Below are 7,816 nucleotides of genomic sequence, written 5' to 3' on the forward strand. Positions count from 1 at the left end.
TGTGCCCTGCACAAACATGAGTGTTTGTATTCAGCGTGTGACTGTCAATCCTCAGATGGACCCAAAAAAGTGGGTGGGGTCAAACGTTTGACTCCGCCCACATTGAGCCCGGTCCGACGTTTGACTCCGCCCCGAATTGCATACTGCAGTCAGGGGTACTTGGATGGTTAGGGAAGCCTACGCTGCTGGTGAGTGGAGAAGGATGAAATTGCAACCMCAATTAGTGGCGTTTTCGGATATAAGATTTTCATGATATCAAGTTACACCCATTGATGCTTGAGATTGGTCCGTGGCCATTTATTGTTGTTGACAATTGTAGCTAAGCCTAACCCTTTTCCTTAACCTCATTCTCCTAACCTGCCATGTTAATTATCCTAACCTGCTTTGTAAAAAAAAAMATCTGTGTTGAGAAGCCATCAGTRTCAAAACACCGGAACTGACCWATGGCAGGTATTAATGGCCCGTATTAATAACTCTGATGGAGTGATGGAAAAGACGGCATAAACACTAGGAGCGGTGGCCCCAATCATAGCCAATCATTTTAGAGCATTGCAACAGTGTTTAATTCATTTCCTGCTTCGTTTTGTCTTCCCGGGAATTAAGGGGTGGCTAATGGAAAAGGACTGGGATAATGGGGAATCTGGGAATCTGGGAATCTGGCCCCAGTGTTCCATAATGAGATAGTGGGATCTGTGGTGGACGGCTGTGCCGGGAGTACATCAGCTAGGGAAAATTTAGAGGAATTTGTTCCTATTTAGCAATACTCAATACTGATGTACTTTCGTTGTAATTACACATTGAGTGGTATGTATACTAAATAAGAGGATTCACAATGTTGAATAAARCCTGTGTTGCAATTTTTACAAAATAAAGCGTAAATGTGCAATATTTGTGCATTGAAATCTGAAATCATCTGGTGGTTTGGAGAGAATTGTTGTCATGTGTTCAAGCACATGGAAATCTTCCCAACGGACGCAGACGTTTAAACCAGGACACTCAGGTTGTTCGCTCGTACACACACTTACACAGAGAGAGAGAGGGAAAGAGAGACATACCCCAGAGCCCAGACAGAGACAGTATCGTCTGTCTTCATAATGTCCCAGGCGGTATATGAAAACAGTGATTCAGTGAATTATTTTTATGACGTAATGGTATCGAGAAGTCGAACACAGCTTTTCATTCAACATTGAATGGTTGTCTTTTATGAGAGAGCTATTTTATTTGTCTTTAAAAAAAAAAAAATTACCGCAAGCTTACAATAAACACTTTAATGACTAGTTCAAACAGCACAGTCACTCTTTGTTAACTAGAGAAAATGCCACTCATTCCACACCTGAATGCTTTGCCTCTTTGTATATACAGCATCTCTTCTACCAGTTGTGACCAGTGGCTGAGCACTGCAGTATCGTATTTCCTGCTTGTTATTGTACAGATGAAACCATCTCCCTAGAGCTAAATTCCAAATGGCACCCTTTATAGTGCAGTAGTTTTAACCGAGGCCCATGGGGCTCTGGTCAAAAGTAGTGCACTTTTAGAGGAAAAAGGGTGGCATTTGGGACGTAGACATAGTCTATAAAGAGCATGCATTTATCCAGATGCAAACATTTTAATCATTTCGGAGTTTGATGGTTGGAAATATATGGGCTGGCGAGTGTACACCCTCCTGCTTCCCCCTAAAGAAGAAATGTAATGTGACCTTGATTTGACTAGCCGGGCCGGCAGAGCGGAGTGGCAATGCGGTTGTTTCTATGTGGGCCCTGCCTGGTGTTACATATATGTGGAGACAACCGTGGCCCCAAATTGTCTCCATGTGGATCTGATTATGTACAGCTGATGAGAGAGAGAGAGAAGAAAGAGAGAGAGAGAGAGAGAGAGAGAGAGAGAGAGAGAGAGAGAGAGAGAGAAGAGAGAGAGAGAGAGAGAGAGAGAGAGAGAGAGAGAGAGAGAGAGAGAGAGAGAGAGAGAGGAGAGAGAGAGAGAGAGAGAGAGAGAGAAGAGAGAGAGAGAGAGAAGAGAGAGAGAGAGAGAGAGAAGAAGAGAGAGAGAACACAAAGAAAGAGAAAGAGAAGAGACACAAAGAAAGAGAAAGAGGAACGAGACAGAGAGAGAGAAGACACAAAGAAAAGAGAGAGAGAGTGTAATGGGGGAGAGAGGAGAGAGAGAGAGAGCCCTGATCCTATGGCAGCAGTCCCAGAGAGGAGGACCCTGGCTGCCGCCAGGCACCGAGAGAGAGGAGAGACAGGGACATGAGGGTGGCACCAGTGTCTGGGACCATCCCCATGATGGTAAGGTACATGTAGGCTACCAACACAGAAGAAAATTATGTTCTTAAATTATTCTTCCTCAGCTCTTAATGTTCCTAGGAGAACTCTTGCCTGAAAAATAACATTGAGTTAATTGTGGGTTTTTGACGGGCATCTACGGTCTTCAGAATTCTAAAAGGTTCTTGAAATGTATGGAACCTGCAGATGTGTCCCTTTCATAGCACACAGCAAATTGTCCAGGTGTTAACAAGTGTTGATTTCTCAATGTAACATTTCAAGTCAAGAGTCAAGAGTAAATTAAACACCCAGTGGTGTAAAAGAAACCCAATGTTGGTGTTAAAACCGAAGTTGAACAAAACCACACCATCACTATCATACTTCCCAGCATTGAACGTCCTGCCAGAGTTTATTATGGTTTGCTTGTTTAGTGTTGGTCAGGACGTGAGCTGGGTGGGAATTCTATGTTGTGGTCTAGTTTGTCCTGTTTCTATGTCCAGCCTAATATGGTTCTCAATCAGAGGCAGATGGTAATCGTTGTCCCTGATTGAGAATCATATATAGGAGGCTTGTTTGTGTTGGGATTTGTGGTGTTGTTTCCTGTCTCTGTGATTGTCGCACCAGATAGGTCTGTCTCGGTTTTTTGCGCATTTGTTATTGTATGTTGTTGTAGTGTTTCACTTGTTCTTTATTAAACATGTTAAACACTAGCCGCGCTGCACTTTGGTCCTCTCCTTCACCCCTGAAGAAAACCGTTACAGAACACCCACCAAACCCGCGACCAAGCAGCGTGGCAACGGCAGCAGCAACAGCACAGCGGTACCAGGAGGAATGGACATGGATATGTCTAAACGGCAAGGTTGTTACACATGGGAGAGATCCTGTGCTGAAGGATCGCCTCCCATGGGAAACAGCTGGAGGCAGGAGGAGAGAGCAGAGCAACCGGGAGAGGAACCGGAGGTAATGAGGGTACGCGACTAGCACGGAAGCCCGGAGAGGCCACCCAAAAATTTCTGGGGGGGGCTAAAGGGGAGTGTGGCGAAGCCGGTGGGATACCTGAGCCAACTTCCCCGGGCTTACCGTGAGTGAGAGGGCGTCGTACTGTCGACACCCGTGTTATGCGGTGGAGCGCACGGTGTCCCCAGTACGCGTGCTTAGCCCAGTGCGGGCTATTCCACCTGCCGCACTGGGTAGGGCTAGTTGGGCATCGAGCCGGGTGCCATGAAGCCGGCCCAACATATCTCCTCGGGCCGGTACATGCACCAGCCTTACAGGTGGTGTCCCCGGTTCGCCTGCATAGCCCAGTGCGGCATTTCCACCTCCGCCGCACTGGCAGGCTACGGGGACCATTCAACCTGGTGAGGTTGGGAGGCTCGGCGCTCAGAGCGCGTGTCCTCCTTCACGGTCCGGTATATCCGGCGCCACCTTCCCGCCCCAGCCCAGTACCACCGGTGCCTCACCACGCACCAGGCTTGCAGTGCATCTCAGAGCCTGTTCCCTCCACGCACTCTCCCTATGGTGCGTGTCTCCAGCCAGTGCCTCCAGTTCCGGCACCACGACCAAGCCTCCTGTGCGTCTCCAGAGCCCTGTACGCACTGTTCCTTCTCCCCGCAGCTCGCCCTGAGGTGCGTGCCCTCAGCCCGGTACCTCAGTTCCGGGTACCACGCACCAGGCTATAGTGCGCTCGAGAGTCCAGTGTGCCCTGTTCCTGCTCCCGCACTCGCCCTGAGGTGCGTGCCCTCAGGCCGGACCTCCAGTTCCGGCACCACGCATCAGGCTATAGTGCGTCTCAGCCGCCAGAGTCTGCCGTCTGCCCAGCGTGCCTGAACTGCCCGTCTGCCCAGCGGCGCCTGAACTGCCCGTCTGCCCAACGCCGTCTGAACTGTCCGTCTGCCCAACGCGCGTCTGGAGCTGGCCGTCTGCCAAGCGCCATCCGGAGCCATCCATCTCCCCAGCGCCATCTGAGCCATCCGTCTCCCAGGCCCCATCTGAGCCATCCGTCTCCCCAGCGCCATCTGAGCCATCCGTCTCCCCAGCGCCATCTGAGCCATCCGTCTCCCCAGCCGTGAGAGCCATCCGTCTGTCCCAGCCGTTAGAGCCGCCCGTCTGTCCGAGCCGTCAGAGCCTGTTCGTCATCAGAGCCGCTAGAGCCATTCGTCAGTCAGGATCTGCCAGGCCGCCAACAGACAGGATCTGCCAGAGCCGCAACAACCAGACAGGATCTGCCAGAGCCGCCAACCAGACATGATCTGCCAGAGCGCCCAACAGACAGGATCTGCCGGAGCCGTCAGCCAGCCATGAGCGTCCAGAGCCGTCAGCCAGTCATGAGCTGGCCCTCACAGTCATGAGCTGCCCTACAGTCATGAGCTGCCCTACATCATGAGCTGCCCTCAGTCATGAGCTGCCCTAGCAGTCATGAGCTGCACTCAGTCCGTGGCTGCCACTCAGTCCGGAGCTGCCACTCAGTCCGCGAGGCTGCCACTCCAGTCCGGAGTTGCCCCTCTGTCCGGAGTTGCCCCTCTGTCCGGAGTTGCCCCTCTGTCCGGAGTTGCCCCTCTGTCCGGAGTTGCCCCTCTGTCCGGAGCTGCCCTCTGTCCGGAGCTGACCCTCTGTCCGAGCTACCTCTCTGTCCGGAGCTACCTCTCTGTCCTGAGCTACCTCCTCGTCCGAGCTACCTCTCTGTCCTGAGCTACCTCCAAAATCATGTGGGGCCTTGGGGAGGATTCTTAGGCCAAGGTCGTGGGCGAGGGTCGCCACTCAAAGGACGCTAAGAGGGGACAAAGACAGTGGTGGAGTGGTGTCCTCGTCCACCGCCGGAGCGCCACGCGGACAGTGCCCACCCAGACCCTTCCTCTTGGTTGTAGGTGTGCGTTCGGAGTCCGCACCTCGAGGGGGGGTACTGTAACGTCCGACCAGAAGTTATTATGTGTTTTGCTTGTTTTAGTGTTGGTCAGGACGTGAGCGGTGGAATTCTATGTTGTGTGTCTTTGTCTGTTTTATGCCAGCCTAATTTATGGTCTCCATCAAGGCAGATGGTATCGTGTCCCTGATGAGAATCAGTATATAGGAGGCTGTGTGTTGGGATTTGTGGGTGTTCCTGTCTTTGATGGTCTGCCACCAGATAGGTCTGTCTCGGTTTTTGCACATTTGTTATTTTGTATTGTTGTTTGTAGTGTTTCACTTGTTCTTTATTAAACATGTTTAACACTAGCCGCGCTGCACTTTGGTCCTCTCCTTCACCCCTAGAAGAAAACCGTTACAAGCATACTCTATTGCAGGTAGATTTTTTTTAAGTGTTTGTTTCAACATCTATGTTTTTGATTGATTCATCTTATGCTACTTAGATATAAATAACATACATTTTCCTAAACTATTCCAATCTGTTACTTGGATTTATGCACCCGTTTTACTAAAATGGTTGTTCCAGTTTAAATGTTTAAGGTAGTCTCATATCATGGACTTCACAACCCTAGCAGTCATTCMGAATGCAGGTTGCGGGTGAATAAAAATTCTAAATGTTGGATACCCCGGCTCTGGGTGGATGCCAATATGAATTACACATCACTTTGCAAGCCAGAATAATGTGACTTGCATTCCTGATGTGACCTGTAAAYAATGAGTTTCAGGCCACTGTATTAGGGTTAAACAAGGCCCTTAAAATAAGGCCTTATAAAATATGTATTGTCTTAAAGACTGCAATTTGAATGACAACATATTCATTAGGATATCACTTGGTGAAYGCCACAGGACTGAAAATGAATGAACGCAGCACACTGGGAAATATGATTAAATCCCTACAGCAAGGCTATTCAATTCTGGTCCTGGAGGGCCTAAACATTTCTTGTTTGGATTTTTGTATACTTCTTCTGCTTCTTCTTCTTCTTTGTCAATAGTCTAGGTGATGTGGGTAAGGCGGAGTCAGGCGCAGGACACAGAGATGAGTAATAATTGTYACTTTACTCAATAAACAAACTTCCATCAAGGAGAACAAAATTCCAGAGCACATAAACGAGACAACTTTACAACAATAAACACGCACAAAACCATGATGGAACCAGAGGGTTAAATAGGGAATAAATTATAACGTAATGGAAACCAGGTGTGTACAATCAAGACCAAACAAAAGGAAAAATAAATGTAGATCGGTGGAGACTAGAAAGCCGGTGACGTCGAATGCCGCCCGAACAAGGAGAGGCACCAACTTCGGCGGAAGTCGTGACATTCTTCTTCTTCTTCTTCTTCTTTGGTATTATGGCGGTCCATAAACAAATGTTATAGGTGTATGCCGCCACCTACTGCATTGGCTGTGTTCTTCAGTAACACTAAAATGGTTCCCCTACTGCATCGCTCTCAAGAACCTGATTTGGGTCCAATGTACACCTTTATTTTCAAGAGTGTACAGTACAGTTCTCAAAGTGAAGTTGAATCACCATTTTCACTCAAGGTGTAAAAAAAGATCAACTTACAGAGCCAAAAGTTTTACGAATGCTTATCTGAAAAGGCTTTCCTCTCAAAAGTTCCATTACATTTCCCTAATCATTAAAGTCTGTCAAGTAGTAACTAACACACGCATTTATTTGACTTAAAGCAGCTAGAATTTAAGTAACTAATCTCTTTGTACTTTGGGGAGAAGGGAGAAACCAGGCTGACCCATAGTGTGACAGTGGCTCTATAAATACTCTGTAGATTGTTGTTCTTCTCTTGGAGGACTGTGTGGGTTTCCTCAACATGCCATCACTCTCAGCAGTGGGATTAGACACATTTGACGTAGAGTAAAGTTATGTTTTTACCTGGGATGTGCCAGACATCAGAGCGAGAGATCTCTTTGATGGGGGCTGAGACTGATAAAAAGTGTTTTCTGTCTGTTACTGTTCTCTTCTCTCCTCTCCATATTGGTCTGATGGTTCCCTGATCCGTGCAGGGAGGAAGGGAAAGAGGGAGGGAGAATCCAGAGCTCCTGCTTTTAGATGTAGCGGCTAGCAGGGACATAGAGGAGGGGAGGGGAGGAGGGCGAGATTGAAGATGAGCGGGAGGGAGGGGAAGGGAGGGGAGGGGGTAGAGAGAGAGAGAGTCTAGAGAGAGAGTCAGAGAGAGAAGAGAGAGAGAGAGGAGAGAGAGAGATGAGAGAGAGAGGAGATATATATAATCTAGCTGCTTGTTTCGGATGGCAGAAGGAGTGTCATATTTCTGCAATGAATTCGTGGACTTATTGGGGAGGTAGGGCGAGAGAGAGACAGGACGTGGGGAGAGGAAGAATGTGTCGTGCAGTAGAACGTCTTGATAAAATTATTGTGCTGGTGTTTGTGTTGTATCACCAGATACAATCAGACGAGGGGACTGGGGCGGCTGCCCAAGCTCCTGCCATATCACTGAGAGAAAATCAGCAGCCTATGAGACTCGCTAGATTAGAAGCTGCTAAAGAGAGCAAAAGAACATCTCCTGCAATGTGAATAGTAGAACGCTCCACAGATTCCACGCACACATACTGATGCGGAAGAAATCAGGTCAGCGCGAATGTGCAAACTGGCAATCAATAATTACGCTAATTTAGACCC

This window comes from Salvelinus sp. IW2-2015, linkage group LG14 (genome assembly GCF_002910315.2).
Source record: "Salvelinus sp. IW2-2015 linkage group LG14, ASM291031v2, whole genome shotgun sequence".
Taxonomy (NCBI): domain Eukaryota; kingdom Metazoa; phylum Chordata; class Actinopteri; order Salmoniformes; family Salmonidae; genus Salvelinus; species Salvelinus sp. IW2-2015.